Genomic DNA, 10774 nt, shown 5'->3' with positions numbered 1-10774 from the left:
CTTATAGACTCCCTTCAGGTGCTGGAAGGCCACAATTAGGTCACCACAAAGCCTTTTTTTTCCAATCGAGGTAGGAGGAGGTTGGATTCCAGAAAACCCTTATACATCTCAGTTGGAGTTTCATATTAAGTTTATCATCCTAAGCCAGAGACAGCCCCAATGTGCATCAGAGGGAGAGGAAGGGAGGAGGCAGTATTACATCTGCCATGTCATATGACTGGCATCAACAATAAAACCCCTTCCCATCCTCCCCACAGCAACTCCCAGCTAGGCCACTTTAACCTGATTTACGCTAGCCAACAGTCGTCATCAGTCAAAGAGGAACTTTAATCTAGATATGAAAGCAATGCTGTTATATACTTCTTACCACAGACATCCAAGATCAGTTTCCTTAAGTCTGTGCCACAGCACAAACATGTTCGTAAAGGACAAATACTCCATATTTTCACACCACAGAGTCAAGCATTCCCCCAAAAACTCCATAGGTTGGCATGTGCAGTAAGTGCTGGAAATTGTTCTTCCTAAAATACAATTGTTTATCATTAGTGCTATTGATGCATTTCAACTTAATAAAATGTTATAAAATCCATTACACCATTGTTAACTGTGGCTAAGAAAAGCAGTCCTAATGGCATGGATGAATCCAGCCAGACCACAAGGGATTACATAGTTTGATTTGCTCATTTCAAAAAGGCAGAAGGAAACTAAGGTTTTGAAATTATAGATATAACAGTAGTGCTATTTTTGCTTAGATTTATTAATCTACTAAGTATTTAGAAAAAAAAATTAAAACATGTAAAACCACAACAGAAATGCCCTTTATTAAACGTAAGTGATGCAAGTGGAAAATAAAACCCCTTTCAAACATCTGTTAAATCATTACCCCTTTTTCTCCCCATACAAATACTGTGCCCTCAGCAGTTCCAGTTTCACTGAGCTCCTCTGGATACATCCTTCTTGCCTTGTTGATCCCATTTGGCCCAAGCTGTAGCTCATCAACCCACCAGTGTTTTATGCATAGTGCCTCATGCTCTCTCAAATGTAATGGTTTCACTAAAGTCCCAGCTTTCCCCTCTCCAGTCTACAGCCTCAAGGTTTCAAATGGAAGCTGGAGCCAGAAGAGCTCAGAGTAGGAGGAGGCAGAAGAGCAGGACCTGCTCTGACGGCCTCCTTGAGCAGGACACAGCACCTGCAGCATACTTATCCCAGGACACTCATCATGGTGTTCAGATGGGGATCCATCCCCAGCTTTGAGGGTTAAAAAGCATTATTAAATGCAGTTTTGAGATTGATAAATAAAGTCTGGTTATTGGTATAACTCAGGTCTTTCTGCTTGCTTCTACTTATAATTGTCAAGACTGAAAGACAGCAGTGGAAAGCAGTGGAAGCCACTATAATTAGATTTTGGGCAGGGGGAGGAGAGAGAAGAGAAAACAGGCTGATGTGCTAAGGTTCTGAAAAATTATCAAGCAAGATATGCCTTGTGTTAATGCTGAATAAAATGATACATCACAGCAAATTCAGTGTCATAGAACCATAACTGCTTATCACACTCAGCTGTGAGAATTTTGTACTGACTTGAGGTCAAGAATTAATAGCATGTCTTTTAGATAACACTTCTAAATGGCAGCATCTGTCTAAAGAGAAGACATTAATTCAAACCTTTTAGGCCAAAAATTTACAGAGAAGCAGAAAGTTCCAGCCACAGCCAGAATGTAAAATGCTATCTTGTCATAAAATGTGTCTTGATTGGCAAGCTATAAGTACGGATCAAAGCTGGAAAAACAGCTAGACACAGCAGAGTGTAGGCTTAAGTATTTAACCTAGTATTCAATGTTCTTTTTCTGTACTTGTATATTGCAGGGAAACTTGCCTCCCAAAACCATCTTTGCGTCCTCTTTTCCGTTGTTAATACTCAGTGATGACTCGAGTTAGACCCTTACTAAAACAAAGCTACTAAAGATGAGATGAACACAAATATAAAATCTACCAACACTTGAAGAACAAATTATGTTGGATTTGTTACAACATGTTAATAAGGATTCTCAAGCTTGATTGGTGAAGAAACAGGACATACCATGGGGTGGTACTTTAATTCCAGACTATTTTGGTGCCTGAGATCACCAGATGACAACCTAGTAGACAGCAAAACTAGCCAGGGCAAGGTCTTGGACACAAGCATCTGCAGGAGTATCTACCAGGCCCAGCGATAAACTCTTTCTTTCCCTGAAGGGAGGGAGTAGTGGGAGCAGAGGCTTGACACCTTCCAGTTCCACATCAGCTATTGCTGTCTCAAGTTGGGGTGGAGGCCAGTAATTTGGACCATGTAAATTATATTGCACATTCCACTCCCTGCAACACACACTCATTGTGGTAACTTCTGTCTCAAAGTGGAGGTAGTATAGGAGTAGTTACATTCCTTAAATACTGATCATCTCCTCCCTAAGGATGTGGTATACATTAGGAAACAAACAAACAAACAACACTCCCAACCAACCAACCCAAACCAACATCAGCCATTTGATGAGTCCACAAAAACATACCCTGGGCCCCACTCTCCTGGACAGCAGCAGCAGTATCTAGGACTGCAAGCAAACATAAATTACATGTGTCCAAATATATAGCAGAAAGGCTTACATTCCAGGTGAGGAATCTCTGTTCTTCATTATGCTGCCAAAGCACCTTAACACTTGCTCCTGGCCACTAAATTTTCCCAGTGAAATGTCAGCAAGGAAGAGAGCAGCCCTAACACAGACTGGTCAGGCAGAGGCTCTCAGTGACAGTAAAGCAAGGAGGGTGATCCCTGCTGCTGCCCCACCACACATAGCCACAGGATTTTGTAGCTCATTCTGCTCCTCCTTCTCTCTGACATAAACTCCAAAGTATCACAACTTTTGTAGAGATAACTTAAGTGAACTACAAAAAGAATCACTAGGTACACTTGGAAGGACTGGATGTGCAGGACAACCTGTTAGAAACTACGGATTATGTCTCAAGGAGATGGATGAAAAGGTGCAAGTTAGCAGCTGAATGATGACACAACTGAGTAGAATCCACTTGTGAATTTGCAGAATGAAGGCAGTAGATTGCAGGGAAAAAAAGTTAATGAAGTGTTCACATAAGATTGCTCAAACACACTAAATAATACACTCTGAAGAAGCTTAGACCATTGCAGGAAGTCAGGAAGATTCACAAGTCACTACTGTAGCCAACACACTCAGAAGCGGTCATTCTTCACCAGTATTTGCCAGAGGCCTTGGAAAACACCACTGCTTGACTTTATGATCAAAACAAAAAGATAAAGACATTGACTTGCAACTTGAGTCTTGCAATCCTGTAGCTCAGAGATCAGCAGATGCCAAAACCTCACACTGTCTCTGGTCACCATCTTTAAAAACAGATGACAAGTGAAATAACTGTACAAAATGCAACGGATTAATAGTCTGTTCCAATAGAAAAAGTGTTGAGTACCACAGAAAAACTCTCTGTACCCTTGTTCACAAAAGCTCTTTACCCTGTGAGCTGTGATGCTGAGATCCTCTTAACAGTTGATCTAGTCCACATTGAATTTCAGTTGAACTGTTATAAAAATCCTGCTGTGTTTCTACAAAAGGCCATCACAATGTATGCAAATGCATAATGAAAGGATAGAAATGAATGTACAAGATAAACAATATGAATTACTAATTAAAAACAGTTCATCTGAACCTAGGTATTGTGTATACACCAAAGATGACTTTTTGTATCATCTGATCATACTGGTCAGAGAGTTCATTATGCAGGGAAACATGAGCTGGAATACTCAGATTTTTCAGTGCAGTCTAGAGTTTCACATATAGAGCCATTTGCATGCATTCAGTTCCAGGCTAAGTCCACTCCTAAGTACATCCGTTGTCTGCAAACAGAGTTCAACAGAGCTGCCTATGTAAATGCAAGAAAACCAAATTTTGAATCTGTGATACAATGCTGTTGGATGGGCCATTAAAAAAGTAACACACAAACAAGCACAGGAGCATTTAAATTCCAGCTATTACTACCAGCTAGATTAAAAAAAGAATGCTTATGGACAAGGTTCTAGTTTTAGCAATTCAGAAGAACAAATTCCGTTAAACTAGACTCGATCATCAAGAACATTTAAATTAGTCTTTAATCAGTAGTTTCATTACTTAACGTGCTATTTGAGTGCTTTTATGAAATGCATGGTTAATATTTACCCCCCACCAAAACTCAAATACTTCAAGGCCCTTCTCAAATTCTCTTTTAGAATTCATCTTTAATCGTTGCTATTACAGAAGTATAAGTTTGTCCAGTTTCTCTTATCTTTCATCCCCCTTCAGAGTATCAGTTGCTTACACACGCACAGATACTTTAAAGGCTTAAATTCTTGAAGAAAAGATACAAAACTTTCATGCATTTCCAACATACTTTAGTAAGTAGAATGCCCATGCAACTGCAGTCCCTTCTACTCCTAGGTTGTCAAAATAATTAAAGAAAATAATTAAATAATGACATTAATCACAAGTAGCATCCTTTGCAATTACTGGATTCTTTTGCCATTGTCTGGATAACACAGATGAATATTTTACTGTATCAGGTTGTGTATCTTGCCAGGCTTGGAATTGAAGTGGTCTGAAAGTTTAATATTTTAGAGAGGCACAAATGAGTCATGGTCTCAGCTGCCTCTGCTGAGCATGAATTATGTACCAGAAGTCCAATACAGAACCACGGCAGAGATCCTGTGCCCTGTGTCAACCCTAGTACAGCCTTAAGGGCATTTGTCCTACGATAAAGGAAACTTCTGTCCACATTCTGTTTAGAAATCTGATTCCTGTGAATGGCTTATGAATCCATGTAGACTGTTGAGTAACCAAATCACTGGTGAATAAATTATGTCTCAGGCAGCACTGCTGCTCTCTTGCTGGACAAAGGCCTTTCTACCTCTCTCCTGTAATTTCAGCCGTCAATTTTTCATTACCAACAGCACAACTGGAACTAAGAGCAGGTACAAATGAATCACTGCTCAAACAGGTAAACTCCTATGACTAACCCAGGCTCCACAGCTTCTTTAGAACACTACTCAGAGTCTTTCCTGAAGTAAAGGTAGAAGACAAAATCAATTATGTTTTTATTCCCAGTTATGTCAATATTGCTATATTGTAGTTTACTAAATAAGAAACTTTATTAGTTGTAATAATTTCTGTGAGCACAACCAGAGTATGCTGATTTTTTTTTCCCCACTTCCAAAGGGTGGAGATGAGAAAATAAAACAAGCGATAATTACAGTGATACATTTTTAAATCACTAACTTGCCATTAACTTTTGTCAACTTGCAAGTCACACAAGTGCTGCCCAACTCCCACCCACAGGTTAAGTGGACACTTGGCTTGTAAACCTTCTGTTGAGTTCCTATGCTGCTGTTCCTTTACTCCTTGAATGGCCAAATATGTCAGGCACAGTCCACCAAGACTGGGTATTTAAAGTCCAAATCAAAGCTAATTGAATTGTCTAACAATATTATTGAAAGGACAAATTTTTTTGGAAGGACATATTTTACTGAACATTTGGTTCTTTATTTTTTTTAAGCCACACTTCCTGGAGTCAAGCACTAAAAATAAAAGTGAGGAATGAGATTATGCTAAACATGATTTATGGCTATCATGATTGTAGAGAAGCAGCTGAAAGTAAAAGCTCAAGAGATTAAAAGTGGCATTTTTCAAATTTATTCTGACTGCATAGCAGAGTATTTGAGGTAGTCAATGCCAGCTTCTCCCTGGGCTGCCTTGGACCCGCTGGAAGTGGTCAAAGATTTACAGCAGGAAGAGGATGTCAATCTCCCAGCAGTTTTTCATAGCAAAGAATATTTTCATCTCTGCCAGCAGGAGGTAAGTGGTCAGACATAGGTGAGAACTCATGAATCAGAAAAATTACATCACAGGTAAACAGTGGCTGACTTGGCAGTAGATGTCTGAAATCAGGACAGCCTGTGTAAATGCTGTTATTAGCCATGACTGTAAGGGCAGTGCCCAGAAAGCACAAAGCTCAAGGGATGCAGAAAGGCACATTTGAGGTGATTAAGCAGGGCATCACAGAGGGCTCTCCCATCTGTCTTTTCACAGGAGGAGCTCACTGTATTTGTACTACAGAACAGGCTCCACTGAAAACAAATTTTAAATTCCATAACCCTCTTGGTAAGCTGTTTTCTGGTGAGGTAGTGTTTAATATATACATAAATATATTCAGTGAATCATCAACATTCCCATCTGCCATTTAGTACACTCACATCATTAAGGGACAGACCTGAAAATGAGTACCTGATCTGCAATACTGGTTTTTGTTGAGAAAAGTTTTGTTGGGCTTTTTTTGTTTGTTTGTTTTAATTAAAAGATCGATTAATCAGCATGACATTTAAATTTTTTTTTCTCAAAAGCATTAATCACCATCTAAGTTCTGATCCGGTTTTGTTATCTTGCCAAGCTGAACTACTGGAGGCATTGCAGCACAGTCAAGAGTCATGCGTTGTGTCCTCCTTTTTCCTATACAAAAAGAAAAAATATCCCTCCACAAAACAGCACAATATTTTTTTATAGGACCAGGGAATTCCTAAAACTCTGAATGCATAAGGAATTAGGGTTTTGAAGCTTGTTGTTGTTACCTGGTTTTGTTTTGTTTTAAAAAGGAAAACCAACACAACTAAGTGCTCTTTTTACAGTCAGGCTGAAATATCAGAAATAGAACTAAACATACAGCCTTCAAGCTATTCTTATGGTTCTCCTGTACTGCCCTACTCCCTCTAAAAATGAAAATCAGTGCATATTTTTGTTCTTAACCTAATTTACTCAGGCTAACAGAAATACAAACCTCTCCAGGGGATCTATTATGTGGGTTGTACTACACAGATGCATTTAGAATTAATGCTCTCAGAAATTCCTACCCAATTCACAAAGACTTTGTCCACACTAACACGCAAACCCTTACAACAGGAGAAAGAAGGAAAGGTTCTGCGTCTCTCTACCAGGGCACAGAAGACTGTCAGGTAAACTTTTACCTTTGCAAAAGTGAAAATGCTTATCAATTCACTACTGGTGACAGAGAGACACAAAGGAAATAAACTATAAGAGTTCGTACATTGCAGGCAGGATCAGTTTACTGCTTAGGAAAAAACATGTCAGAGCAACAACTTCATTAATGAGTTGCAATAATTAGCATAATTAATTATAATTGCTTTTGTTCCTCCCTCATTAAATGAGGGAAAGACCTTCTGAAGAGGTCATACAACATTTTTTGTCAATTATTACAACTCCTGAAATTTCCTATATCTCTGAAGGGGATGCTGAGATAGCTCCCCTTCCTATAGCTCTGAGAGGCGTCCATCCATGCTGCTTTTCCACTCTACTCAATGATCTAGCTTGGACATCGTCATTTGCACAGACCAGTTTCTGCAAATATGTACCCATGAAACTAGTGCCAGTGTATTGAAGGCTAAGTGATAAAAGCCTAGCTTTAGCCAAAATTTCCAAGTGTTCACGTAGGAATAACACCATGTTCATGTAGGAAAAACTAAAACACCTGAAATCAGAACCTTGACATCTGCACGCTTCAGGATTTTGTGAAACAAGATAAGTTGGACAGCCGTCATCACTCCCAATTGCCAGCTGCTGCCCACATGCACTGCTGGCAAATCAGGAGGTATTCAAGCACCCCTCACCTACTCAGAGCAGAGACTGACACCACAGGCTTGGCCTCAGCCACAGCTCCACAAGGGCATTCCTTCCCTTCTGTCACCTCCCTCGTGGGTGGTGACTCGCAGCAGACAGGAAGGCTGGACAGCTGGCTGGTAACCACTGCAGTGATCCCTGCCCTCCTGAGCTGGCCATGCAGAAATGCCACAGTTCAGATGTATGATTATTGCCTGAACAATCAGATGAACAGATTGTTGCCTCCAGACTCGTGTTAAATATGGAAATACACAGCAGATGTAGGGTCAGTCGGTCCAACAGTTGATTATTACCTCTGGGACACACCATACGTCTTACCCAGCACCTTTCTTGTACTGATTTCGTTGGTCAAGTTGCTTTATAGTCAGTCAAGACAAACCTGCTGATTCAGCTGAAAAAACACCCTAGACAAACGGAACTGTTTTAACTGGATAAACTTGTGATCTGATCCAAAGAGCAAAGATGGAGTCGGGAATAAGCACAAGAGAGTCCCTTTCAGCAATGCCACACACCTAGACTGTGTTAAGTGAAGCATGAAACTGTACCCTGAGGATTCACCTACCATCTTTAGCAGAGTCCATCCGTCCACATACCATTCAGTTTATATTTATCACAGTCTCTTCTAGCTCAGCTGCTACTCCTTGGTTTTGTCCTGTAGTTAGAAGCTGCGTGTTAAGTCTCTTAATTTCACATTAACTGCATTCCTAAATTTAGTGCTTCTAGGAAGCAAGAAAGGGCTCCATAAAATGGATTGCCAACAAGCCACATACTTAAACTGTTAAACAAAGGTATTTTAAATCAGTCAAACCACACGAGTCTCTTATTTTATCCTATCTTCTTTGGAGCTTTGTAGTCACCATTGATACCCATTAAAAAGACCTTCAAAACAACTGCTTTTATTAATCACAGTTTCAAAAGACTTCTTGAGAACTCCACACTCAAATCTGAGGGAATGTGAATGTTCCCTTCCTATTGAAAAAGAAGGAAGTCTTAAGTCTGTGAAATGGCTCTGGCCTACGTTTTATATCTATACAATAAAAGAGCTTCAGTATCTCTTTGTCTGCTCTACTGGGTCACTGGTTTAGCACTGAAAAGAAAAATCACAAAAAAGAAAAATCAGCTTTTTCTATTTAGGTGTCCAGTAGATTAAAGTGTTTAAGACATTGTCACAGGCTCTTTCTAATCTCAGAAAGTTTTTCCTCTCAAAAGTCACTGAACTTACCTTGGCTAAGATCCTCAGATCAGGAGGCTGAGGCTAAGTGTAAACTTCACTAACATACAGCCAAGCTGTCCTTAATTTTGATAGCATTGCTTTGAGGTGGGCAAGCAAGAGGTAAAGACTTTATCCTAAAAGCAAATGAGAACACCAAGAAGGTACTTCTTCAGCTGGCTGTCAGCAGATCAGAGCAACCTTCCAAAGTATGCAGAAGTGGGATGACTGCTCACTGAAATACACACAATCTGTGATTTCAGCAGTGAATTTGAGCAGCTGCTGTTTGTCAGAGAGGCGTCCCTCGGAGTGCAAACAACCCAGGAACTATCTAGGGTCACCACTAAGATAGGCTTGTTTCCTGGCAACGCAAAACAGCACCTGGCTTAAAAATCCACATGGGGAGAAGGTAACTGCAATACTGCATAATGTGCCTTGTAAGAAAAGCAATATAATACTTCGTTTTCCTTTGATTTCAAAAAGTGCTTTTGTCTCTATCACGCTCTGCTTGGGGAGATCAATAAGCCAAGGTTCTGGATAAGCCTCTTTTTCCTTAGCATTTAAGGTGGTGTCCTCGAAGGCATCTACATGTGTGAGGCAAGAGCAGCTCCAGTAGTGCTGGACACAGAGTAACAGCAGTCAAGCAGAAAGAACTACCAGTTCTTGGGCTCCACTCAGAACTGCTTTGAGAGCTGGCAGGGCTCCTAGGTTCCCCCCTCTACCCTCGATTTTCCCCATCTCCTCTTGGTCTGCACAGTGCAGATACCTGAATACACCTGCACAAAAAGGAACAGATTGTTCAGAGAAGATGCTGGCAAGAATTAAAAGGACACGTATAAATATGCTGACCAAGGAGACAGCAAAGCACTGTAGGTGAACAGAAACACAACAGCCAGAAAAGAAATGTAGCTACCTTGAAGGCAAGATGCTTCCATACTGTGGAGGAACTATGAGAGAGTATGACCTCTTGCATGAGATCTCTCTTTCTCTATACGCATACACATTGAATATCATTCAAAGGATATTTTAGGAATTCAGTATAATTAATTCAAATCCTATAAATTCTTTCAATAAACTGGTGTATTTTTTTTAACTAACGTTGTGACATCACTAAATAAAATAACTCTTTAAGTTTGTGTGTATGTTTAAAGAAATATTGAATATGCTTCTAGACCTGTCCAATTCCTGCACAGTTTCACAGGATTAAAGTCAAAGATATACATACGTCCATTATCAAGTAATAAAAAACTTAGCTAAACTAAGGCATTTCAGTACTTGGGTAAAATAAGGGCATATCCAAGGAAACAAAAACAGGAAGGGAAGTCTAAGATGCCATGAATACCCATGATGAGTGCAACTCCAGGGAATCACTTATGAAACACACTTGAACGACCTTAGCAGGAGATTACACTCTGAATTCCAGAGGAAGTTAGAATCTGACAGGGGAAATTCCTTCCCCACTCTGTGTTGAGCTCCACATAGCCTTGAGCAAGGGATTAGCCAGGAATCTAGAAATGACACTTTCTGGTATGCCTGAGCACATGTTCACAAGAATGTGAATAGTAAGTAAGTACTTCAGAGAGTAACTGGCTACATCACCTATGGAGAAGTCAAGTCAAATTATAGAGCCTAAGTACCAGTAACTATTGTCTTAATGCAGAACCGCACATTTTATCAATACCTCCAGTCATTTTAATTCAATCACCTCCACCCTTCCCCAGCCCAACAATTTATCAAAGCTAGATGAAAGCATATCTTAATGATTAGGACCAGATCACGATGCAGCTTTCTGCATAAGCCTTTCTGTTGTTTGTATTCTTAGCAGCTGCCTCAAGACCAATGTCTAGCC

The sequence above is a fragment of the Corapipo altera genome, unplaced genomic scaffold (assembly GCF_003945725.1).
Source record: "Corapipo altera isolate COAL_440 unplaced genomic scaffold, ASM394572v1 48b, whole genome shotgun sequence".
NCBI lineage: Eukaryota > Metazoa > Chordata > Aves > Passeriformes > Pipridae > Corapipo > Corapipo altera.
Note: the sequence above shows the minus strand (reverse complement) of the source record.